Below are 26598 nucleotides of genomic sequence, written 5' to 3'. Positions count from 1 at the left end.
GGCAGTAAATTGGAGATGAGAATCTCACAGACTTTCCTATCTGAGCTGACACTGAAGTGAGATGTCCAGATCCCTGCCTTCTCATTGAAGTTAGGATCAAAACCATAGGTCCCGTCTGTAGTTTCCCTTACTTGCAGTAACTAGTACATGGTATCATATGACCATATAAGATGATGTTAAGTAAAATGAACCCTAAGATATGGACACAAATGAGTTTTTATTCCATGAGATTCTTATCTCTATATAATCCCCCAAATAAAGTTGGAAGGGGAGCTGTGGTTCAAGTATAGAACACCATCCTTTAGGGAAAAAGCTTAAGTGAGAAGGTAAGGTCCTGAGTTTAAACCAAAATATTAGCACTCAAAAAAGTTGATTTCTTTTCCTTGAAGTTTTTATTAAATTGCTCAGAAAATAATAAACATTGAATTTATGTTTAGCATTACTATGAAAATCATGTTATATTTATTGATGCTATTCTTTATTTTCCTAAATTTTATTTACACATTAATATCCAGTAATGGAAAGAGACAATTAGTGCTTCACAATTTTTTATGGCAGTTGAACATATGGATGAGAGATGCTTACAAGGAATTTGGACTGAAATAGATATGTGCAAGCTCTTCATATAAATAAATGATAGTTGAAGAACCTGTGGCCCTGTATGAAATAAAATAAAGAAATCAGCAAGGAAAGATAAGGTATGATTCTGGAAACCACACAATTTTGGAAGATAAAAAAACAAGGAAAATATGTAGCTTTTTGTAAGTTCTTTGTAACCCACAGACACAATTTATTCCTTATTTCTACTGTAAGGCATTTCAGTTAACTTTATTTTACAAAGTTAAACATGACTGGCATTGAATACTAACTGGCGTCTGTCAAAGGTGAGCAATTATTCTAGCCAGGTGCTAGGGATTCATGCCTATAATCCTAGCTACTCTGAGGGCTGAGATGTCTAGAGCCTAGTTCAAAGCCAGGTTGGAGAGGAAAGTTGGTGAGACTTTTCTGTTCAATTAACCACAAAAAAAACTGGAAGTGGCACTGTGGCTCAAAGTGGCAGCACTAGCCTCGAGTAATAAATTTCAGATACAGAACCCAAGTCCAGAGTTCAAGTTCTCTGAAATAATTATTAAAATACTTGTTCTCACGATTTCTTTAACTTGTCTAGAAAAATGTTTTAAACTTAAGGATTTTTTATTTCATGTGTCAGCATTGATTTTTAAGATGTGCAGAGAAAAATAATTTAAAGTCAGAACTGGTTTGTATTACTTTGTATTACACATTGCCTCTACACCCAGAGATCAGCTGGAAAGCAGATGGCCAAATCCTGGCTGTTAGCAATGAATATGGATATATGTTTCTTTGAGCAGATACACAAACTTTTGTAATGGTAGCCTTTATATATAACACCTTAATTGTAATAATAAAATTAATATTATTACTATTATTATTTTTTGTCTGTTGTGGGGCTTGAATTCTGGGTCTAGGCATTGTCCTTCAGCTCTTCAGCTCAAGGCTAGCAATCTACCACTTGAGCAACAGTGCCACTTCACATTTTCTGAACCTTTAGTTGGAGATAAGGGTCTCACAGACTTTCCTGCTTGTGCTGGCTTTGAACAGAGACCCTCAGTTTTCAGCCTCCTTAGTAGCAAGAATTACAGGTGTGAGCCACTGGCAGCCAGCAGTAAAATTATTTTGAAAAAGAAAAACCCATTATTCTATCTTTAAAAATTTACAATCTGGCAAGTGTATCTGTAACATTAGTTGTATCATGTAACCATAGGCAGCAATCATTTTTAGATCTCACTATGTCCTGTCCAATGCCAGACAATATATCATTAATTTACTTTTTCCTAACCAAGTTCATGATGAATTCTCAGCACCACAATTTTCTAGTGAGTAAAAAGAATTCTTCAACATATTTATTTCAACAAACAGCATTTTGCACTTGGTTTTTTTTTAAATTTTGTCAGCCCTGGGGTTTGAAATCAAGGCCTGGGCACTCTCCCTGAGTTTCTTTTGCTCAAGGTTAGCACATTACCAATTGAGCCACAGCACCACTTCCAATTTTTCTGCTTATGTCATACTGAGGAATCAAATCAAGTGCGTCATGCATGCGAGGCCAGCACTCTACCACTAATCACATTCCCAGTCATTGGGTCTTTTGTTGTTGTTGTTGTTGTTTTAAAATAGCATTTTACTATGTGTCCTTCTGTTGGCCTAAAACTTGGGCTGGTCTCAAGCTAACTTCTAAATCAGCCTCCCAAGTTCAGAGATTACAAACATTGACCACCATAGTCGGCACAAGATTCTTTGTGAGAGAATACTCTTTTCAGATATAGAAAGAGTTATTCTGTCTTCCTTGGACTGGATGTTTTTTGCATTCTGCACTGTTAATCACATTCCTTGTCCTGTTATGTTTCCCCTTCTAGATTAATTGAAATATTTCAGGTTCTGAACTTGAAGCTGCTCCTGCCATCCAACACCACCACATTCTTGTGGATAGCACTAGCTGGCCTCATGAGCATAGCAGCCAGCTGGAGCTCAGCTATCTGATGGCCTTGAACTTCAACAATGCAATCATTTCTGGGCACAGACTGAAAACTGTCATAGGTAAGTTTGATTTATTCCAGCCTATTCTCAGCTACTTGCCATTCTCAGCTTTGTATGCTTTAAATTCTGTTAAACATTCATTACTATTTCCCAGCATTCTCAAATGTAACATATATGTCTTACTTTAAAATTTATCCAAACATGCAAAAAATGTTAACGTAGTTACTGTCCGCCAGTGGCTCATGTTTGAAAACCTAGCTACTTTAGAGGTCAAAAACTGAGCATCTTGGGTTAAAGCAGCCCAAAATCCAGAAGTGGAGATGTGGCTCAAGTGGTAGAGTGTCAGCTTTGAGCAAAAAGACTAACCAAGTATAATTAGTCTACTTTGGACTCACTCATGGAAAACACACACACACACACACACACACACACACACACACACACATACACACAATGTACATTCCCCTAGACTCCCTTTCTTGAGCAGTATTCAATGTCAATAACTTAATGCACGTTTTCCAAATTATTATGGTAGGGATTAAACTACATTTGTATTTATGACAATGCATTTTTTGTACTTTTTCTTTTTCATTTTTTGGTACTTATGTGAGAAAACAGTGTTTTGTGAAGACTAAACAGAAATCAATGTGTCAGTAAATAGATAGGTGACAGACTGAAAGATGCAGATAATACCACTTGAAATTTTATTTCTCCAAATTAAAATATATATACATATGTATGTATTTAAAATTTCTGCCAAGATTTTATTTCCATTAACAAAGATCTATTTGTTCCATTATATAAATTTAACATATTGTATGTTTCATAGTAGATTTATATTTATAGAATTTCTTAACTTTGGAAACAAGGTTCTGCAGTGTAGACCAGGCTTTCTTCAACTCGTAATTCTCCTGTGTCAGGTTCCTGAGTATTGGCTGGCATTACCATGTGGTAGCATAGTACCATGTCCAGCTATATTATTTATATTTTGTACAGTAGAATACTAATGTGAACAGCTTTAAGCCACATATCTTCATGAGCATGAATGAATTTCTTGCAGAAAATGTTATAAATAGAGTTACTGAGTAAAGCCAATAATGGTAGACATGCCTGTAATCCCAGCACCAAGGAGGATTGTAAGCTTTAGAGCAGCCTAAGCTACACAGTAAGTCCCTACCATAGCTAAGATATGGAACCAATGCAAATGTCCCTCAGTAGATGAATGGATCAAGAAAATGTGGTATATATACACAATGGAATTCTAGGCCTCCATCAGAAAGAATGACATTGCCCCATTTGTTAGGAAATGGAAAGACTTGGAAAAAATTATATGAAGTGAAGTAAGCCAGGCCCAAAGAAACATAGGTCCCATGGTTTCCCTTATTTGTAATATCTAGTATATGTATGAGTCAAGCAGAAAAGGTCAGATAATGTCATGTCAGGAAAATGAACCCTTAGATGTGTAATGTTTTTTTTCTTTCATGCATGTGTTTCTAACGCATTTATAAGATTATCTCTTTGTTGCTTTGTATGTCCCTCCCCCACAGTATAACCCCTGCTTTCACTATATTTGATGTCAGTATAACTTGTGGAGGAGATGGGGAAAAACCAGTTGTTTAAGGATACAGGTGGACCTGTTGCAACAATGAGAAGTACAAGTTGTCATGTCCAAAACGAGCTTTACAACGGCGGTGCGGGGGGGGGGAGGGAAGGGAGGGAAGGAGAAGGATTAGGATTGGGGGGAGGGGGGAGACTGGGAAGGGATGTGAAGGGTAAACAAAGGAGGAGGCTGCAATGCTTGGTAAGAAATGTACGCATTATCCTGCTCAGGTAATTGTAACTCCTCTGTACAGTATGTTCACAAATTAAATTAAATTAAATTAAAAAAAAACAACACTAGTGCACATGGAAAGCTGTGCAAACTGCCTCAGTTTAGTTATGAAGAATAACTCATGAGACAAAGAGTATGGTCATTTAATGTTATTTAAATAATAGTTATAATATTAAAGATGAACTATTGGTAAGTCTTCATATTTCCTGTTTGTATCCTTCTTTTTTCATGCATATATTTTTCTTTTTCTTTTTGTTATTGTGAAAATAACATACAGAGGGGTTACAATTACATGAGCAAGGTAATGAGTACATTTCTTTTTTTTCTTTTTCTTTTTTATACAATGAGCAAAGAGTGGAAGTTTCTAGGTATTGTGAGCAAAGCATGATTGAGTAGGGATCTTTCTTTATTCCTTTCTGATCCAGGAATATGTGTTTCATGTGTAAGCAATAGTTCTGACTTAATATAATAAGGAATTAAACATTTCATTCTTTTTTTTTTTTTGGTTGGTCATGGGGCCTGAACTGTGGGCCTGGGTGCTGTCGCTCAGCTATTCAGCTCAAGGCTAGTACCCTACGACTTGAGCCACAGTGCAACTTCCGTCTTTTATTTCTTCTTATGTGGTGCTGAGGAACCCAACCCAGGGCCTCATGCATGCAAGGCAAGCGAACTAACACTGAGTCACCTTTCCAGCCCCTAAAAATTTAATTCTTTCTTTTAATTTTAATTTTAATTTTTATTTTTTGTGAACATACAGAGGGGTTACAATTATATGGGCAAGATAATGAGTACATTACTTATCAAGAATTGCAGCCTCCTCCTTTGTTTACCCTTCACATCTCGTCCAAGCCTCCCCCGGCTCCCCAACTCAATCCTCCCCTCCCCCTCGCACCAAAGTTGTAAAGTTCGTTTTCGACATGACAACATGTACTTCTCATTGTTGCAACGGGTCCACCTGTATCCTTAAACGACTTGTTTTTCCCCATCTCCTCCACAAATTATACCGACATCAAATATAGTGAAAGCAGGGGTTATACTGTGGGAGAGGGACAAATAAAGCAACAAAAAAATAATCTTATAAATGCGTTAGAAACAAATGCATGAAAGAAAAAACACATTTAAAAACACAAGTCATTTAAGGATTCAGGTGGACCTGTTGCAACAATGACAAGTACAAAATGTCATGTCAAAACCAGCTTTACAATGTCGGTGTGGGGGGGTGGGGGGTATAATTGGGTGGGGGGAGGGGGGAGGCTGGGAAGGGAGGTGAAGGATAAACAAAGGAGGAGGCTGCAATGCTTGGTAAGAAATGTATGCATTATCCTGCCCATGTAATTGTAGCCCCTCTGTACAGTATGTTCTCAAATAAAATTAAATTAAATTAAAAAAAATGTCATGTCAAAACCAGCTTTACAATGTTGGTGTGGGGGAGGAGAGGGGTATGATTGGGTGGGGGGGGGGAGGGAGGCTGGGAAGGGAGGTGAAAGGTAAACAAAGGAGGAGGCTGCAATGCTTGGTAAGAAATATATGCATTATCCTGCCCATGTAATTGTAACCCCTCTGTACAGTATGTTCTCAAATAAAATAAAATAAAATAAACAAAAAAAATACATAATGAAGGGCTCATTTTCCTAACATCATGTTATCTGACCTTTTCCGCTTGACTTATACATATACTAGATATTGCAAATAAGGAAAACCATGGGACCAATGTTTCTTTGGGCCTGGCTTACTTCACTTAATATAATTTTGTCCAAGCCTTTCCATTTCCTAACAAATTGGGCAAACTCACCCTTTCTGATGGAGGCATAGAATTCCATTGTGTATATATACCACATTTCCTTGATCCATTCATCTACTGAGGGGCATCTGGGTCGTTTCCATATCTTAGCTATGGTAAATAGTGCTGCAATAAACATAGTTGTGCTGGTAGCTTTAGTGTGGTCTTGTTTGTAAACATTTGGGTAAATGCCCAAAAGTGGGATTGCTGGGTCATACGGAAGATCTGTGTGAAGTCTTTTGAGGAACCTCCATACTGCTTTCCAAAGTGGTTGAACAAGTTCAACACTCCTACCAACAATGAAGCAAGGTTCCCTTCTGTCCACGTTCCCTCCAGCATCTGTTGTTGTTAGAGTTCTTGATTTTTGCCATTCTAACTGGAGTGGGGTGGTGCCTTAATGTTGTTTTGATTTGCATTTATTTTATGGCTAGGGAGGTTGAACATTTCTTCATGTGTCTATTGACCATCCTTCTTTCCTCTTCAGAGAAGTTTCTCTTTAAGTCTTTAGCCCACTTATTTATTGGGCAGTTATTTCTTTGAGGATTTGTTGTTGGCGGATTTAATTTTTTGAGTTCCAAGTATATTTTACATATGAGACCCTTGTGCGTTGTATGGCTAGTGAAGATCTTCTCCCAATCCGTGGGTTTTCTATTCATCTTGCAAGCTATGTCCTTTGCCATGCAGAAGCTCTGCAACTTCATGCCATCCCATTTGTCCAACCTTTCTTAATTTCTTGTATTTCCGAGTCTCTATTAAGAAAATATTGGCTTGAGGCAAGAAACCTAGGGTTTCTCCAATTCCATCCTGTAATGTTTTCAGAGTGTCTGTTTTGACTCTGACGTCTTTGATCCATTTGGAGTTCATTCTGGTGCAGGGTGATATATAAAGATCTAGATTTGGTTTTCTACAAGTAGTTAATCAATTTTGCCAGCAACGTTTACTGAAGAGGCTGTCTTTATTCCATTCTATTATTTTAACTCCCTTATCAAAGATTAGTTGGCTATAGGTCTGTAGGTTCATTTCTGGGTTTTCAATTCTATTCCATTGGTCCTGAAGTCTGTTCTTATGTCAGTACCAAGCTGTTTTTATTCCTATGGCTTTATACTAGAGTTTGAAATTTGGTATTGATATTCCTCCAGCAGTGTTCTTTCCGTTGAGGAGCGTTTTTGCTATTCGGGGTCTTTTATTGTTCCATATGAATTTTTGGATTGGAATTTTGATAGGTATCACGTTGAATTTGTAGATAGCCATGGGAAGTATTGCCATTTTCACAAAGTTGATCATTCCAATCCAGGAGCATGGAAGGTTTTGACATTTGCTATTTTCTGCTTTGATTTCCTTTTTCAAGATTTTTAAGTTTTCATCATAAAGGTCCTTCACTTCTTGGGTTCAGTTAATTCCTAGGTATTTTATTTTTTGAGGGGCTATTACAAATGGAGTTGTTTTCCTAATTTCAGCCACCCTGTTCTGATTGTTGGCATACAGAAAAGCCATTGATTTTGGGGGGTTAATTTTATACCCTGCTACTTTGCCAAAGTTTTGAATCAGCTTGAATAATTAGGGAGTGGAGTCTATGGGATTCTTTAAATACAAGATCATGTCATCTGCAAAGAGGGAGAGTTTTATTTCTTCTTTCCCTATTTGAATCCCCTTCATGTCTGCATCTTGTCTTATTGCTGTAGCTAGGCATTCTAATACTAGATTGAAGAGAAGTGGAGAGAGTGGGCATCCTTGTCTTGTTCCTGAGTTAAGAGGAAATGGCTTTAGTTTTTCACCATTGAGTATAATGCTGGCTGTAGGTTTGTCATATACAGCCTTTATTGTATTGAGGAATGTTCCCTGGATTCCTAATTTTTCCAAAATCTTCATCACAAAAGGATGTTGAATCTTGTCGCATGCTTTTTTTGCATCTATTGAGATAACCATGTGGTTCTTGTTCTTGCTGCTGTTGATGTGATGAATATTATTAATTGATTTGCGTATATTGAACCAGCTTTCCATCCCTGAAATGAATCCTGTTTGCTCGTGGTGTATGATTTTTTGGATGAATTATTGAAGTTGATTGGACAAAATTTGTTGAGAAATTTTGCATCAATGTTCATCAAAGAAATGGGTCTATAGTTCTCTTTCTTTGATGAGTCCCTGCCTGGTTTGGGGATCTTTTGAAATCTTTTTCAATTTCATTGACGAGTTGAAGGAGTATTCGTGTGAGCTCTGCTTTGAAAGCCTTGTTGAATTCCGTTGTAAAACCATCTGGTCCTGGACTTTTCTTAGCTGGAAGGTCTCTTATTGCTGTTTCTATTTCAATGCTTCATATGGGCCTGTTAAGCTGGTTTAACTCATGTTGGTTTAGTTTTGGCATGTCAATATTTGCTAGAGAAAAGGTCCATTTCTGTCAAGTTCTCAAACTTATTAGCATAAAGTTTTGAGAAGTATTCCCTTATAATGTTCTGAATCTTGGTTGTTCTCATGGTGATGTTTCCATACTCATCTCTGAGTTTATTTATTTGGGTGTGTGCTCTTCTTTTTCTTATAAGATTTGCTAAGGGTCTGTCAATTTTGTTAAGTTTTTCGAAGAACCAACTCTTTGTTTTGTTGATACTTTCTATAGTTTTTGTGGATTCTAATTCATTTAATTCTGATTTAATTTTAATTATTTCTTTCTGTCTACTGGATTTGAGTTTACCTTGCTGCTCTTTTTCAAGGAGGTTTAGATGTGTCATTAAATTGTTGGTTTCAGATCTCTCCAATTTTTGATGTAGGAGCTCAGAGCTATGAACTTGCCTATGAGTACTGCCTTTGCTGTGTCCCAGAGGAGCTGGTAGTTTGTATGTTCATTTTTGTTGAATAGCATGAACATTTGAATTTCCTTTCTAATCTCTTCCATGACCCACTCGTGGTTCAGCATTGTGTTGTTCAGCCTCCATGTGATACCGGACTTTCTTTGGTGGCTTTTGGTGTTGAGTTCTAATTTTATTCCCTTGTGGTCAGAGAGAATGCAAGGTATAACTTCAATGTTTCTGAATTTAGACAGGTTTGCTTTGTGGCCTAAAATGTGGTCTATTTTGGAAAATATTCCATGTGCTGCTGAGAAAAACGTGTATTCTGATGCTGCTGGGTGAAATGTTCGGTAAATGTCTGTTAAGTCTAGTTGATCTATGCAGCTGTTTAGATCTGCGGTTTCTCTGTTGAGTTTTTGCCCAGTTGATCTGTCTAGTGGGGAGAGTGGTGTGTTAAAATCCCCAACAATTAATGTCTTTGGATCTATATGGCATTTGAGGGAAAGTAGTGTTTCTTTGGTAAATTTGGGTGCTCCATTGTTTGTCGAATAGATATTAGAATTGTAATATCCTCCTGAAGGAGAGATCCTTTAATTTGTATGTAGCGACCTTCTTTATCTCTTCTCACGAATTTTAATTTGAAGTCTATTTTATCTGATATTAGGATTGCAACTCCGGCCTGTTTATGGGGTCCATTTGCTTGGTAGATTTTATTCCAGCCTTTAACATTGAAAATGTGTTTGTTTTTATGGGCAAGATGTGACTCCGGAAGGTAGCAGATAGAAGGGTCTTGTTTTTTAATCCAATTAGTTGGTCTATGTCGTTTAATTGGAGAGTTCAGTCCGTTAATGATGATAGAAAGGACTGAGAGGTATTTGGGGGTTCCTGCCATGTTATCCACCTTCTTGGCGCCTGCAAAAACTAGGTTCTTCCTATCGTTCTTGGATTCTCAGTTTGGGTGCAGTTTCTTGGCCTTTATTGTGGTCTTGTTGGTTTTCTATGTATAGGACATCTTTAAGAATCTTTTGTAGGGCTGGTTTGGTGGAGATGTATTGTTTCCATTTTTCTTTGCTATGGAAGGTTTTTATTTGGCCTTCAGTTATGAAGGAGAGTTTAGCTGGGTACAGTATTCTTGGTTGATAGTTGTTTGTTTTTAGGGCATGGCATACATCATTCCAGGCTCTTCTTGCTTTGATTGTCTCTGCTGAGAAATCTGAGGTGATTCTAATTGGTTTCCCTTTATAGGTGATTAATGTTTTCTCCTTGACAGCTTTAAGGATCTTTTCCATGGTCTGAGTTGTTCCTGTGTGGATTATAATGTGATGGTGGGATGTCCTATTCTATTTGGAGTTCAAAAAGCTTCTTGTATCTGAATAGGCCTATCTTTTTGCATGTTTGGGAAGTTCTCTGCTAGGATCCTGTTAAACAAATTTCCTAGACCATTAACTTCTGTTTCTAGGTGCTCCTCTACACCCATTATCCTTAGATTAGGCCTTCTGATGGTGTCTTCCAAGTGTTGGATAGATCTGTCATATTTATTGGACTTGTCTTGGATGGTTGTATGTTCTTTCTCTATAATATCTAGGCTGTTTTCAATCCCCGAGATTCGATCTTCTGCATGGTCTAACCTGCTGTCAAAGCTTTCTACTTTGTTTTTTATCTCTTTTCCTTCTAATTGGTCAGCTTTGATGGCTTCAAATTCTTTGTTGAAGCTTTGTTTTAGATCTTGTATGAAGTTCTTTACTTCCTTAATTTGGTGTTCAGTGTTTATTCTCAAATCACTTAGTTGATTGCTTATGATTTCCTTGTACTCCCATTCCTTCTGTTGGGCTCCATTCAGCATTCCCTTTGTGGTCTCCCTGACTTCCTTCAGCTCTTTGTTAATGGATTCCATGAATGCCTTTAGTGATCTTTGTGTATTCTCTTCCTGCTCTCTCAATTCCTGCATTACACTTTGATTAGCTTCCTCCCGTTCGTGGGAGTCCTGTAGTTCTCTTTGAGTGTTCTCAGCCTGCTCACACCATTCCTGCCTTTCTCTTTGAGTATTCTCAAGCTGCTCACGCAAATCCTTTATCAATTTTTGAGTAGCTTCCTCATGCTTGTGATATTCCTGTATAAACTTTTGGATTGCCTCCTCTGTCTCCCTATCACGCTCATACAGAGTCCTTTTTATGTTTTCAATCTTTTCCTTTATTATGTTTTCAATCTTTTCCTTTATCATGTTTGCCAGCAGTGTTTGTAGAGCTATTTAGAAATTGTCCTCTGGATTATTCATTATCTGTTCTGTCCCCTGATTATCAAGATTGGGAATTGAGATACCCGGATTTGCCATTTTTTTGTGTTTTTCCGGCTTACTCTGCCCATTTGAGATGAAAATAGCACCAGTTTTGTGCTAGAACACTATCTTAAGGCAAGCATCAACCAAAGTCTGAATTTGTACACTCAATAGTCTACAGATACAATCTAGTTCAACAGATACATCTATTCAACATCAAACAACTATACATTAATGGGCTACGAACTGCAAAGAAGAATTTGGAAGACCAGAAATTATTAGGGTTAGGGAGAGATATGGATAAAAATTAGGAATAGATTGATGTGGGGAGGCTCAGAGAGAGTTTACTAAGTCCTAATCTCAAAGCAGGAAATAGGTAGGGTAGGATGAAAATAGAGAGGGAGAAAAAAAGAAGAAAGGGAAAGAGAAAAGAAAAGAGACCAGAAGAAATAGAAAAGTAAAAATTAATAAAATTATGTAGACCCGATAACTATCTATTTAGAGAAGAAGGTGAATATATTGAGAGAAGGGGAGGGACATAAAGGAGATGTGAAAAACCTAAAAATAAAAATGCTTAAAATATTATATAGGTATAAAGAGGTAGTACTGCTATTAAGGAATTTAAGTCTTAGAGGTTTTGAATTGAGTGATAAATTTCTGGATTAAGTGTGTACACAATGGGGGATAGGGTCTAATAGTCAACTAAGGGTTTATCTGAGGATGTGCAGGACAAGAATTAAGTCACATAAAGAAGAACGAAAGAGAAGAGAACGTGAAAAGGATAAGAAAAGAAGAAAAAAGATGAGAAGTTCAGTGGAGGTAAACAAAAAAGAAAGAGATAATTAAAATAGAAAAAAGAGAGAAAGAAAACAAAAAAAGAAAGAAAAACGCACACTCACGTATCCCTAAAATAAAAATTATAAGAGGAAAAAAAATTTCTGGAAAACAATTTTTTTTCAAAAAAGGCAAAAATTAAGGATTAAAAAAAGTTTTGGAAAAGAAAAAAAAATTTTATATAAGGTACCAAAAAAAATTTTTTTAAAGAAGAAGAAGAAGAAGAAGAAGAAGAAGAAGAAGAAGAAGAAGAAGAAGAAGAAGAAGAAGAAGAAGAAGAAGAAGAAGAAGAAGAAGAAGAAGAAGAAGAAGAAGAAGAAGAAAAGTTCTTTGATTTTTTTTGGGAGGGGTGGGAAAAATCCTGTATCTCCCTTGTGTCTGTAGCCAGCCTTTTGTTGGAGTCTCTGGTCTGCTTGTGGTCCTGTGGCTTGGTTGGTTTCTTAAGTCAGTTTGTTCGAACAGGCAGACAAATGCTCTGCTTTACCCAGGATTTGGCGATCCTCCTCCCAGGTTAGTTCATTTGGAGGCAGATCTACTTCGAGTATCACAAAAGAGGGGGATGCAGTGATGAGGCTAGGTTCTGGGTAGAGTTGAGGCCTTTCAACAGACAGTAGCTTTTCCCGGGGGCTAGTTTTTGAAAAACTCACAGAGCCCAGCCTGGAGCCATTCTCAGGGTTTCTGTTTACTGAATTTCAATTGATTGTTGAGGCTGCTAGAGGAAGGGGCAGCCTCTGGCTCTGATTACCCAGTGAAGAAAGTCACTCCTAGGGCTGGTGCCCGAGCTGTGTGACTTTTCCCTGGGTGGAGCTGAGTCTGGCAGTTCAAGTTAGGTTCTTGTGACCTGCTAAATGACTCTAGATTTCTTCCAATGCCTGACTTGGAGCTAGCAGCTCCACTGAGCTTTGTCGGTATCCAAGATGGAGATCTCTGGTGCTGGGGGTAGGGGTGGCCTTCCCTCCTCTGCTCCCTGAGAAGGAGTGAAGATGTCAGGCTTCTACTCATGCCGAGTCTTGGTTCCTGGGTTGTCTCTGGTCTGCAAACTGCAGGATGAAGATGTCCACTCCTTGTCAGTTCTTGCTGGTGTTGAGTAGAATCCGCTCGCCTGCTGCTTCTGGCTTCTTCATCCCAGACTCTCTGTGGCTCAGGTATGGCTCCTGTGCTCACCCGCCGCCACCTCCACAGCTGCCGCTGCCGCGGCAGCTGCTGGCAAGAGCTCAGAAGTGTCTCCTTGCCTGGGTTTCCCCTCTCTGGCCTAACTCTCTGTCCTGTGATGGCACACTTGGTGTAATTCTCTGGCTTAAGACTGTTCACTGGAACTCTAAAACTGCTTTCTATGGGAGAGCTTGCTTAGATTCCAGCTTCTCCTCCGCCATCTTCCTGGAACACCCCCCCCCCCAAGTTAGGGTGTTTCTAATGAGTGGCTGCTTCCAAGTTCTTTCAAAAGGAGAACAGATATTATCTAAAGAATATCCATAAAAGGATATTTTGCCAAGCTAGGGTGTACTAAAGGCTCTTGACCAATCATGCACATCTCTAGAGACACAGGTTCCATTCCTACTCACCAGCTCTAAGGCATGTAAACAAGGACTTCTCCCTCTTTTTCTTGGTCTCATGGGTCATGCATTCCTCCATCTGAATTTGTAAGCTCCAGAAGAATATATAAGCAGAAGAGCAAGTCTGAAGAGGGCATGTTTAGCTTGACATACTGTGTAAGTTCTTTCAGGGTTTCTTGGTTCTTGTGGTCATAGAAATCATCAGGGCAGAAGAGCATCCTCATAGGGAAGATGGAACAAATCATGCTGTGGGCATATTGGTGATAAGGAAAATGAGAGCCCGCCCTCCCCATCCTGAGCCTTGTACTAAAGCATTTTTCTGGCAGGACGTGCATTTTGGGAAGTGGGAAGAGACTCCTGCAAGCAGGATGTTCCTCACAACCCACTTCTAGGAATTTCTCAAATACAATCCTCTATAATTCTGCATGTGCTAGGAAGAGAAAGTTGTTTCCCCACTGAATCTGACTTGTTATACACAGTCCTCCTTGTCATCCATGAGAGTCCAAAGCCACAAACACATCCACAACTGTGTAATCTGCTATCCACTGAAGTGGCAAGCCTCAACCCCCTGGTAAAAATCACAACTGGTGTGCAAAGAAGAAAGTTGACTTTGATTCAGAAACCTCAAAGATACCCAGTTTTCAAGGACTGAACTTATCTTTGTGCCAACATCCACTTACTTCTTCATCTTTTTCATCTTCCTCCCAGTTACAGTAGAAGGATCTATACCAATGGAAGGGGAGGAGGATGCTAACTCTATGCTTCTCCTTTTCTGAACTAACAGGACACACATGGGACTGGCTAAGTCCCAAATGGCAATGTAAACATGACAGACAAAAAGTGGAGGTATGTCTATACAATTTCAAGGAAATTCTGTGAGGATGTTTATATGCATCTGTCCAAATAAGTGCACAATGGCTCATGCCTCTAATCCTACTAATCAGGAGGGTGAGATCTGAGGATCACAGTTTGAACCCAGTCTAGTTTGTAAAATTCTAAAGACACTTATCTTCAAGTAACCAGTCCAAGGCCAGACCTGGAACTGGGGCTCAAATGGTAGAGTGCTAGGAATGGGACAGCACTCAGGCCCCAAATTCAAGTTGCATCCTTGCTTCTTTCTATATTCCCTCAAAGGCCTACAAGATAGTGATTTCCTAGGTGAGGGTGGACTTTGGGTGGGGCTGACTCATTTCTTTAATCCTAGTCTCTCAGCAAGCAAACTGCTAAGGCTCCACTAGCTCCTGAGGCAAATGAAATATTCTGGCAGCCCAGTCCTAAAGAATTAACTTGGAGTGCACTTCTTTGTCTCAAGCCAATTTCCTGTGATAAGACCTCAGTGAAACAGTTTCAGAGAAGTATCAAGTATTCCAATAATCTGCCGGGGGGGGGGGTATCATCAGCCCTGGGTTTGAAAGAAGAACACTCATTTTTTAAACAGAATATCCAGCAACTGCTCCATTGTTCCCAATTCTCTATAGTGGTGGAGGAAGTTTCCAACACAGAAGAAATCACCTTTCTGGTAGGCAGGGAACAGGTCCATTGCCAACATTTACAACAAGCCTGAATCCAAGCTGCATATATTATAAGGCACATTCAGGTTTTGGGCTGACTCATTGTCACACTGAGGTGGTAAAAAGAGTGGATCTTTGAAACATGGAAAATGGAGTACACTTCAAAGTGAGTAACAGAGTGGATTGAAAAGTGCATAGTAAATTTTTCTCAGTATACACATATAAAAGCACACAAGAAGAAGGTTGTACTGTAGGCTAGGATGAGATTAAATAGGTTTCCTGTCATACTTACACCTGGCCTGAGTTGCCTTGTGATTCCCTTGGTTTATTTTATAAAAAGGCCTGAGACATTGGATTCATGGTTTGGCACTGATCCAATGTCTGTATCATCGAGTGCAGCACTCATACCACTCATGCCTGAGACCTGAGTCTCTTGAACTTTGAAAACAACACAGGAACATCTTTCTTGTTCCCGAGCTACAGGCCACGTGAGCTGGCTTGAGCTGACTGTCGGTTACAGTTGCCTGTCTCTCAGAGTTCCATATTCTATTCCATTGTAAGGGAGGCAGTGTCATCTCTCAGAGCCCAATGATCAGAGTTGCTTGCTCACATAAGAACATTCCAAAGACAACCTGGAGGCTGAAATCTCCCCTCCAACATCACTCTGTACACATGTGGACATGATCAAATCCAAACATCCTCAGCTAGGCCTACAAGCCAGCATGATCTCAGCCACAAGGAACCCTTCCTAGGTCAGACCCATGCCTTATTTGTCACTATTCCTTTCATCCTTCACAAATCATTTTGCCTCTCAGGGCCTTCTCAGCCTGCCATTTGATTCTTGGATGTATTTTTGACATCTACTTCTTAGGACATTGTTAGGTTTTTATTTCCTAATCTTCTGTTTGCTCTTGAAGCCCGTGTGTGCTGTCATGTGGAAAATCGTACAAGTATTGAAAAACAAACCTTACACCTATAGTCAGACATTTTTATGGGTGTTCATTCTTGTAAGATAAAAGACTATTCTTGATAATTTTCTCAGATCTTATGACAGAGGTGAGGGGGAGAAGGGAAGAGGTGCTGCATTGTCTTCTCATAATTCAAAATACAATAGTTGAAGGAATGTAAGATTTAAAGATAAAAGCTATTTTCCTGTCCTTTTTATAAGCTAGTCGTTTATAAAGTATTCCTCACTAAAGTCTTGTCATCTGTGTCCCACGAACTATCCTCCTCATTCAAAATAATCAGGAAAAACTTTCACAAATAAGTGGGCTGTTGTCTAATCTCCGGATAAGAATTTAAGATATAACATTGCCTGCGAATCTGTGTGTGTACATGTGTGTGGGAGGGTGTGTGAATGTATGTGAATGTGTGTTTGTGCATATGTGTGTTTTAGGACTTGAACTCAAGGGCTATATGACATTCCCGAGCATCATTCCCTTGAGTGTAGTGCTCTAACAATTGTGCCACAGTTCCACTGCAAGTTTTCTGTAGTGAACTGGAGAGGAGAGACTCATAAAATTTCCTGCTCAGGCTGTCTGAACTAAATCTCAGGTCTCAACCTCCTGATTAGCTAGAGTTCTAATTATGAGCCTCCAGAACCTGGTGATAAAACTGTTACTGGCGGCAGTGGGGTTGCAAGTTTCAGTCCAGCTTCATAACATTCTATATCATAAAACAGCAACAGTAAAAACCTATATCAAAATACAATAATAAGATATACTTAGAATACAATTTAGTGATATAGTCTGCTAGCATAACTTTCAGGAATCTGTGTTCTTAATGATTTAGCATCACAAAACCAGACAAAATGAGATAATTTCAGTAGACTCTCCAAATTTTTTAATCCATCATATAATAATTTCAAAACATTATAATAAACTGGAAAACATTCATACTTATTAGGAGAATGTAAAAAAGATAAACGATGGCAGATTATGAAATGGAACATTCTACACTGCAGGAAAATTATTGTCATGATGGATATGTGGTGGTATTGTCATCGTGAATATATGATAATGTTCTTCAGAGCAGCAATAGATAAATATATATTTACTAAATATAGTCTAATTTGTCTCGATCTCTATCAACTTCCAATCTTCTACTGCACATTATCAGTTTATTCATGTTTATGGTATATTCCAAAATAACTAGCAGAGTCAGGTTACCAAATTCATTAGCTTCAATGTTTTAGGAGATAAACCTGCTAATTATATTGACTATTTAATATATTAAACATGTAGTGTGCTATCATTGTACTCTCTAAGTATGTACCTACAATTCTTCAAAGTGAAACGGAATACAAGGTTTTGCCTGTAAAGCTAGCTATTTGGGACATCAGTTTCAGACCAGTGTAGTTTTACCTTCAATGCTCCCAAAACCTAGCTATGCGTAATGGAATACATCTATCATCTCATGTCCATGGGGAGCTGAGAGCAGGAGGACTTCAATTTCATGCCATACTAGGCAAGAACTTCCATATGGCTCCATCTCAACCAAAGAAGGTTCAACACTGGCAGCACCTATAACCCCCACCTAGGTGAAAATAAAAATAAGAGCAATGTAGTATAAGAAACAAACAGTATTAAAACATGCTAATACAAACCATCATAAACAACACACGTAGTTCTTGTTTCTTATACCTGTAATCCTACCTATAGCTAGGATTATATATGTGAGCCAGAGGCACCAAGCAGTTCATCATTTTAAAAATGACTATTTGAAGCCAGGAGCCAGTGTCTCATGCCTGTAATCCCAGCTACTCATGATTCTGAGATATGAGGATCACAGTTTAAAGACAGCCCAGGAAGAAAAGTCCCCATAAGACTCTAATCTCCAATTAATTACTGAAAAAGCAAATGTGGCTTTGTGGCTCAATTGATAGAGTGCTAACTAACTTGAGCTCAGAATCTCAGAGACAGTGTCCAGGTCCTGAGTTCAAGCCCCACAACTGACAAAAAAAAGCATTTTAATGTCTGAATTTTTTTATTGTGAAAATACAGTACAGAGGGGTTACAACTACATGGGCAAGATAATGAGAACATTTCGTATCAAGCATTGTAGCCTCCTCTGTTTCCCCTTACCATCCCTTCCCATCCTCCCTCAATCCTCCCACCTAATCCTCCCCCCAACCAAAGTTATAAAGTTCATTTTCGACATAACAACTTGTATATATCATTGTTGCAATGGGTCCACCTGTATCCCTATTTAAACGATTTGTTTTTGCCCTTCCCCTATACAAATTTTACCAACATCAAATACAGTGAAAGCAGGGGTAAAGCCGTGGGGGAGGGACATGCAAAGCAACAAAGAAATAATCTTATAAATAAATGTGTTAGAAAAAAATCGCATGAAAGAAAAAAAACATTTGAATACATATCTTAGGGTTCATTTCCCTAACATCAAATTATCTGACCTTTTCTGCTTGACTCAAACATATACTAGTTACTGCAAAAAAGGGAAAACATGGGACCTATATTTCTTTGGGCCTGGCTTACTTCACTTAATATAATTTTTTTCTAAGTCTTTCCATTTCCTAACAAATGGGGCAATGTCATTCTTTCTGATGGAGGCAAAGAATTCCATTGTGTATATATACCACACTTTCTTGATCCATTCATCTATTGAGGGGCATCTGGGTTGGTTCCATATCTTAACCATGGTAAATAATGCTGCAATAAATTGTCGTACTGGTAGCTTTAGTGTGATCTTGTTTGTAAACATTTGGGTAAATGCCCAAAAGTGGGATTGCTGGGTCATAGGGGAGCTCTATGTGGAGTCTTTTGAGGAACCTCCATACTACTTTCCAAAGTGGTTGAACAAGTTTACACTCCCACCAACAATGCAGTAAGGTTCCCTTCTCTCCACATTCCCTCCAGCATCTGTTGTTATTTAGAGTTCTTGATTTTTGCCATTCTAACTGGGGTGAGGTGGTGTCTCAATGTTGTTTGAATTTGCATTTCTTTTTTGGCTAGGGAGGTTGAGCATTTCTTCATGTGTCTATTGGCCATGCTTCTTTCCTCTTCAGAGAAGTTTCTCTTTAAGTCTTTAGCCCACTTATTTATGAGGCAGTTGTTTCTTTGAGGATCTGTTGTTGGGGGATTTAATTTTTTGAGTTCCAGGTATATTTTAGATATGAGACCCTTGTTTGTTGTATGGCTAGTGAAGATCTCCCAACCCGTGGGCTTTCTATTGATCTTACTAGCTAAATCCTTTGCCATGCAGAAGCTCTCCAATTTCATGCAATCCCAATTGTCCAACCTTTCTTTGATTTGTTGTGTTTCCAGGTCTCTATTAAGAAAATTTTGGCCTGTGCCAAGGAGACCTAGAGTTTCTCCTATTCCATCCTGTAATGTTTTCAGAGTGTTTGCTTTGACTCTGACGTCTTTGATCCATTTGGAATTGATTCTGGTGCAGGGTGATATATAAGGATCTAGCTTTAGTTTTCTACAAGTAGTTAATCAATTTTGCCAGCATCTAATGTCTGAATTTCTTGTGAACTAAAATGAAAGCTGTGGTATACAATTCTACAGACTACTGCAGATTTAATTATATTTGTAGTTAGAAAAAGTAGCAGCACTTGAACAAAAGACATTTTTTTCATAAACTAGGGCAGACTGGTCTCTAATTGGAGGACATTGCTACACTCATACGTAGTACTTTTTGGTTGTTTTTTGTTTTGTTTTTAGAACAGGACGAGTGAACTTCTTTCTGCCAGTGGCCATTTGGGTATGTCTGACTTCATTCACAGGCCATGCAGAATTAACAGTAAAGACAGGACAAAGTCAACTGGCAGTAAACTTACTTGTCTTTATGCCATGTTCCAAATAATTTGATTAGCGTATATGTCCCTATAGCCTATAGTTTCCTATTCCTGCCTTCCTCAAAATACAAGCATTTCCACCAGTTCAGATTTGAGCCAGGCAATATTCAGTATTAGTGCAAGAGTCGAGGAAAATTGTAACACAACCAGGGAAGCATGCAACCAACACTTCAGTAGCTGGACACTGGGAATTCAGGCCTATAATCCGAGCTACTCAGGAGGCTGATGATCACAGTTCAAAGCCAGCTCCAGTGAGAAAATCTGTAAGACCCTTCTCTCCAATTAACAATCAAAAATCCATAAAGGGAACCGGGGCTCCAGAGGTAGAGTAGCCTTGATTACAAAACCTCAAGGGCAGCACCCAATTCTGAGTTCAAGCTGCAAGTCAGGCACAAAAACAAAAACAATCAAAAACAACAACAACAAAAAAACAGAAACTGGGAGAAAGCTAAGGAAAGGATAGCATTGCCTACAAGAAAAATGTACACATTACATGTTTTGTGAAATGGTAAACTCACTGTACACACCTGAGTAACAATTACATTTAAAAAAGAATGTGGGAAATTCCAAAGCCATAGGGCCTTATGATGTGCATCTGCTTTCCAGAATTTCAAATCCCATCATCTGAGCAGGTATCACATAGCCCAGGGTGATTAGAAAGTATGAAGGCAGAGATCTTTTCAGATTGGCCCAGCAAATCTTTGATTACTTTAAGCAAAAAAAGAAAAGAAAGCAAACCAAACAAAATAAACTTTAAGGTTAATTATGCTGCTATTAAAGATTCAGATGTTGGTACACTTTGTAGAGGGAAAGGGAAAATACAAATTCTTCATATAAGGATACAGGTGGACTCATTGCAACAATGAGATGTACAACACATTATGTCAAAAAACGAACTTTACAATTTTGGCGTGGGAGGTGGGAGATGGGAAGGGATGGGAAGGGGAAACAAAGGAGGAGGCAACAATGTTTCATAAGAAATGTACTCATTATCTTGCTCATGTAATTGTAACTTCTCTGTACGTTATTTTCACAATTTAAAAAATTGAAAAAAAAAGATTTCAGGCAGATTTATACTGGTAAATGATGAGTTAGTACATATGTTTTGTAGATACTGAACTCAAATGTGTCAGAAAAATATCCTTGGATTCATAACTAGAAACTGTGAAGTGTAAGGTATATTAATTAGGTAAGTTTCATTAGGTAGCCAATGAAGAAAACAACACATGGTATTCAGTCAGGTAAATTAGTTTATTTTTATGTATTGATTTATTTTTGGTCCAGTTGTGGGGCCTGAACTCTGGGCCTGGGCGCTGTCCCTCAGCTCTTCAGCTCAAGGTTAGCTCTACCACTTGAGCCACAGTGCCACTTCCAGCTTTTTTCTTTTTGCTTATTTGGTGCTGAGGAATCGAACCCAGGGCCCCATGCATGCAAGGCAAGTGCTCTACCACTGAGCCACTTTCCCAGCCCCTAAAGTAGTTTATTTACTGAACTGCTGCCCATGCCATACATGGTGGAGAGGCATGTAGAAAAGGGGGGGGGGTGTTGGTGACCCAACCTAGGGCCAAGTCGTATCTAAGCCAAAGACCAGATGAGGTATGCCCAGGTTGGGGAAAAGTCTGACCACATTGGATCTGGATGTGACCTCGGGGCCTGGGACTCTCCTCTGGTCAGATGGAAAGTGTGACCAGTAGCTGACCAGGTTGTGACTTAATGGGGGGGAGGGGTGAGGTGGCTGCCTTCAGGAGTCCCAGATAACTAGGTAACACATAAAGGGTGGAAACTTAGCAAAGAAGTGGGGAGGTGTCTGCATAGGGTCTGCATGGCCTGGGGCAGACCTAATACCAAATACAAGTAGTACCTCTGCCATGTAATTCTTGACTCCAAACCATTCATTCTCAATCATTTCTTCCTTCCTTCCTTTCTTCCTTCCTTCCTTCCTTCCTTCCTTCCTTCTTTCTTTCTTTCCTTCCTTCTTTGTTCCTTTGTTCGTTTGTTCATTCCTTCCTTCCTTTCTTTTCTCTCCCCATCTCTCCTCTCTCCCTCTCTCTACCAATCTCTCCTCTCCTTCACTAAACCTCCCTCTCTCCCCTACCCCAGTATTCTCAACTCTCAAATAATGAACACTTGCTGAATTGAACTCACAAGCTGGGAAGAGTAGCTCAATGGGCAAATATGAAATTTAGTTTAATGTTTCCTTACATCTCTACCACAGATCACTGGAATCAAATAATGTACACTCAGCAGCATGCCATCTCAAGCTATTTGGAGGAGGAAAGCAAGCATGTTTTCACTGCATTCTGTGAGGTCCACTCTGGGAAGGTGGGGCAGACTCCTCCCTCCTTTTGGCTAAATCTTAGCCCAGTTTCTGCATCAGAAGAGGTGACTGCCTCGAAGTGAACCAGTTACCTAAGTGACTCAGGTACTGGGCAGAAACCTAGCCTCTTGTGATACTGAGATTAATGGCATGATTCAACATGATTCACTAGTTTGTTGAGGCTGGGACTTCCTAAATTTTTGGTTAGGCTATGTTCAAATTGTGATCTATTTATATCTGATTGCTAACCATGATTATAGATGTGAGCCAGTACATCAGATCATTCAAAGTCCTTTATCATGCATGGAAGACATGAGGTTTCCCAAATGACATACCAGTTGACAGACAGCAAAATAAGTCATTAATTCTGGTTAAGATGTGTTTTTAATGTGAAACAAAATTTACTTAGCAAAATATGACTACTGTGATTATACTTTTAAACTTACCCTACATTTTAATATCAAATCACCTATATTAGCCAATGATTAACTCAAATTACCGGTAATCATTTATTTCTGTCTTCTACAGATAGGCAGAACTGGATCACACACTATTAACTAAAGTGGTAGAATTTGAGAAGATCACACTTCTGAGACATTCTAGGAAGGAAAGTATCACCCATATCCACCTACTAGGTAGGGATATTGGAATGCAATTATGATCCCTGCTTTTTAGGCTAGGTGCAAAAATTGCTAATCTATGAGTAAAGTAACTTAAACAAAAAGGATTGGTGTAGTGACTCCAGTGGTGGAGTACCTGTCTGGCAAACACAACATCAAAACTCAAATCAACTTCCTAAAATTAAAATATGAAAAAGAAAGAACGAACAACTCATGTTGAACATGTGTTCAATGTAAAGATTTACAATAAATTATTGTAGTTATAATACCATCATTTATTTCTAGGGACAAACACATTTTGTGTCAAGCCTAAATGAAAAAATAACACACTATATACGCTTTGTATATGCTTTGGTAAAACACAGGTCTGGCTTACAATGGTGAACCCTTAAGTTTGCATGTGCAGTGGTGTTGCAGGGTTGTTAAAGTTTATGGAAGTCCATCTTTTTGATGAACTTAACATGAAATTACCTAACCAAACAGTTCACTGGACGGATACTGCTGATACACACACACACACACACACACACACACACACACACACACACACACACACACACACAAACACACATGCATGTGTTTATATATTAAGTGATACATGAATAAAATTAATGATGAATAAACTCAGTGAACAGATACCTTTCCCAAATAATTATTTTACCTGAATAAATTCATGTCTTAAACTCTCCAATTACACTTACATAGCTGCTGATTCCCATCAGCTTTTTTATGATACTTTTTTCTTTGTTTTTCAGATGAAAAAACCTGCCAATAAATATACCTGTATGACATTCCTTTCTTTAAAAAATGAAAATGATGTTGTGTAATCTGGTTGGTTATGTGTCATCAAAATAATTTTTTATAATTTCAAGTACATATTGTCTTAGACTTGGATCTCACTCATTTTCTTCCAATAATACCTATAGGAAGGGGAAAATGAAGGATCATTCTGTTACTTTGTGAGCTTCTGTTATTAATCATTGCAATAAGTATTATGAAAATGAAACTCTGAAATTATTTGGAGATTATTTGTAAGTTACCTTTCTACACACTCATGCTACTCCCTCAACTAAATCACAGAACTTAAAATAAGTAACATTTTAGCTGGGAGCCAGTAGCTGATGTCTGTAATCCTAGCTACTCAGGAGCTAAGATCTGAGTATGGTAGTTCAAAGCTAGCCTTAGCAGGAAATCTGTGACACTCTTACCTCCAATTAACAGCCAGAAAAACTGAAGTGGCCCTGTGGCTCAAGTGGTAAAGTGCTAGCCTTGATCTTAAGAGCTTAGGGACAGTGCCCAGGCCCATGACCATGAAAAAGAAAAACAAAAAAGGAAAAACAGGGGGGAAGCAACATTTTAAAGCTTATGTATAAGGGGGGACCAAGATGGCGACGGGCAGTAGGGAAACGCCACAGCTCTCTCCAACCAAAAAGAGAGTTCGAGTTCCAACGCTTAATCTCCCCAAGAGACAGAAAACAACAAAAAGATGAACACTCAGAGAAAAACCAGAGGTGGAAAATAACAAAAAAGAAAGAGAGGAAAAGAAGAATTTCAGAACAGAAAAAAGCGAAGACCCCTCCCCCAACCTTTACTGGCCGCGCTCCAGGCTGGGGCCGGAACCAGGCCCGGGGATCCGGCGCCTGAACAACACGACCAACTCCTCCCAACTGAAGTAAAAAGCTGAGCATACGCCTCAACAGAGGGGAGAAAACCAGGAAACAACACTCCCCGGGAAGCACGCCTGTGACAACAAAAGACCTGGAGGCCCAGGACAAGAGAAGCACAAACACCACCAAAACTCCACCCATATACACTAGACTGGGAATTGGGCAACACAGGCTGCCAGCACCTGATAGTAAGCAGGAGCTCAGACTGTTAAGGTGGCTCAGAAATAGAGTGATAGTCTTGGAGTATGAGGCTCTGGATCTGATTCCTCAGCATCACAAAAGCAAAAAGGGTCAGAAGTGGTGCTGTGGCTCAAATGGTAGGGTGCCAGCCTTGAGCTGAAGAGCTGAGGGACAGCACCCAAACCTAGAGTTCAAGCCCACAACCAGCCCAAAACAAACAAACAAAAACGCATCAGGAGTCCATAGCAGACTCCAGTATTTGGGAGAGTGCATCCAGAGCATCTGTTCTTCAAAAGAGCACCCGTAGGAGCAAACACAAGCGGTCTAGACTGCTCAACCCTTCCAAAGGTGGGAACTGCCAGCAATCTACAGCAGAGAGCTGAGAATCCTAAGTAGGTCAGAATAGCAGCTGGAAATAGGCTCCCAACAGAACCCAGATCAGGCACAGACTCTCTCTACCAATATAGAATCAGCAACCAAGCAAAGACAGACACACCAAAACAAAATTGAAGAGCAGTCTCCTGAACCCCCATGCGAAAATCACAGAGAAAAATCACAAGGTTTACCACCATGTAGGACAGCAAGCTCACCTCAAAAGCCAGCAGCCACGGAGGGGAGAGCCCCAGTGGGAGCAAAGCAGGAATGGAAGACAAAAGCTACATCCAAGGGTTGCTGGAGGCAATGACTTAAAAAATAAAGCGAGAAATTGATCAGAAATTGAAAGAGCACAAGGATGATCTATCAAAAGAGATACAGGGTATCAAACAAGAGATGCATGCAAAAATAGAAGCTGCACAAACCTCAGTAAGAAGTGAGATAAACCCCAAATTAGAGGTAATGCATACCTCATTGAGAGGGGAGATCAGTACTCTGAGAACCAACATTGAATCCATAAAGGGATCCATTTCCTCCATGCAAACCACAATATAAGCCACGATGAACAGAGTGAATGAAAGGGAAGGTAGAGTGTCAGATACAGAAGACAGAATACACCAACTGGACCAAAAAGTGACAGATATGGAAAAATCACTCAAATTAAACCAAAGGGAAATTCAAGAGCCAGCAGATAATGCTAAAAAATTTAACCTTCGCATAATCGGAGTGGACGAAGGTGAGGAATTCCAGAACAAGGGAATGCAACACCTATTTAACAAGATAATCAATGAAAATTTTCCCCACCTCAAAAACGACCATCTTAACTACATCAAAAAAGCTTATCGAACACCCAACAAGCAAGACACCAGGAGAAACACTTCTAGACACATTATAGTAAAAATGATAGATCTGAATAATAAGGAAACAATCCTTCATGCAGCAGAAATGAAGAAGGACCTGTACTACAATGGGAAAAAAAAGTAGAATCACTGCAGATCTCTCCACACAAACAATGAATGCAAGAAAAGCCTGGGAAAGCACCATACGAGCCCTGAGAGCCAATAACTGCCAACCCAGACTAATATACCCGGCAAAGCTAGCATTCACATTTGATGGAGAACTGAAAACTTTTAACAGCAAAGAAAAACTAAATGAATACATAAACATTAAGCCAGCATTACAAAGAATTCTAAGAGGGGGGACACAACCTGAAGAAAGCAACCAGGAACTGGGGCCTGCCCCAAACAGGCGTTACTCAAAGTCTAACTGAGCAAGCACAGGAGGAAAGGAAAGAAGAAAAACTTAGGAAAACGGAATGGCAGGGACAACAATGCATCTCTCTATACTTTCTCTTAATATAAATGGGCTGAATTCGCCAATTAAAAGAAAACGAACTGAGGACTGGATCAGAAAACAAGACCCATCCATCTGTTGCCTTCAGGAGACCCACCTCTCAGCCAAACATACAAACAAACACAGAGTGAAGGGGTGGAAAAGGAT

General features: G+C 39.1%; 1 long non-coding RNA gene across 1 annotated transcript in view; it reads left to right on the top strand.

Moving 5' to 3' along the window:
* Positions 1-23653, top strand: part of LOC138818280 (uncharacterized) — a 91527-nt gene extending 67874 nt beyond the window's left edge. Inside the window, exons 2-6 of the long non-coding RNA XR_011369034.1 lie at positions 559-698; positions 2433-2613; positions 22155-22361; positions 22785-22891; positions 23632-23653. This is a non-coding gene — a long non-coding RNA (uncharacterized lncRNA). The remainder of the gene's footprint in view (positions 1-558; positions 699-2432; positions 2614-22154; positions 22362-22784; positions 22892-23631) is intronic.
* The last annotated feature ends 2945 nt before the right edge of the window (positions 23654-26598 follow it).

Source organism: Dipodomys merriami, unplaced genomic scaffold, assembly GCF_024711535.1.
Source record: "Dipodomys merriami isolate MVZ:Mamm:240054 unplaced genomic scaffold, mDipMer1.0.p SCAF_729, whole genome shotgun sequence".
In the NCBI taxonomy this organism is placed as follows: Eukaryota; Metazoa; Chordata; class Mammalia; order Rodentia; family Heteromyidae; genus Dipodomys; species Dipodomys merriami.
The sequence above is the reverse complement of the archived record's forward strand: the minus strand, read 5'-3'. Positions and strand labels throughout refer to the sequence as shown.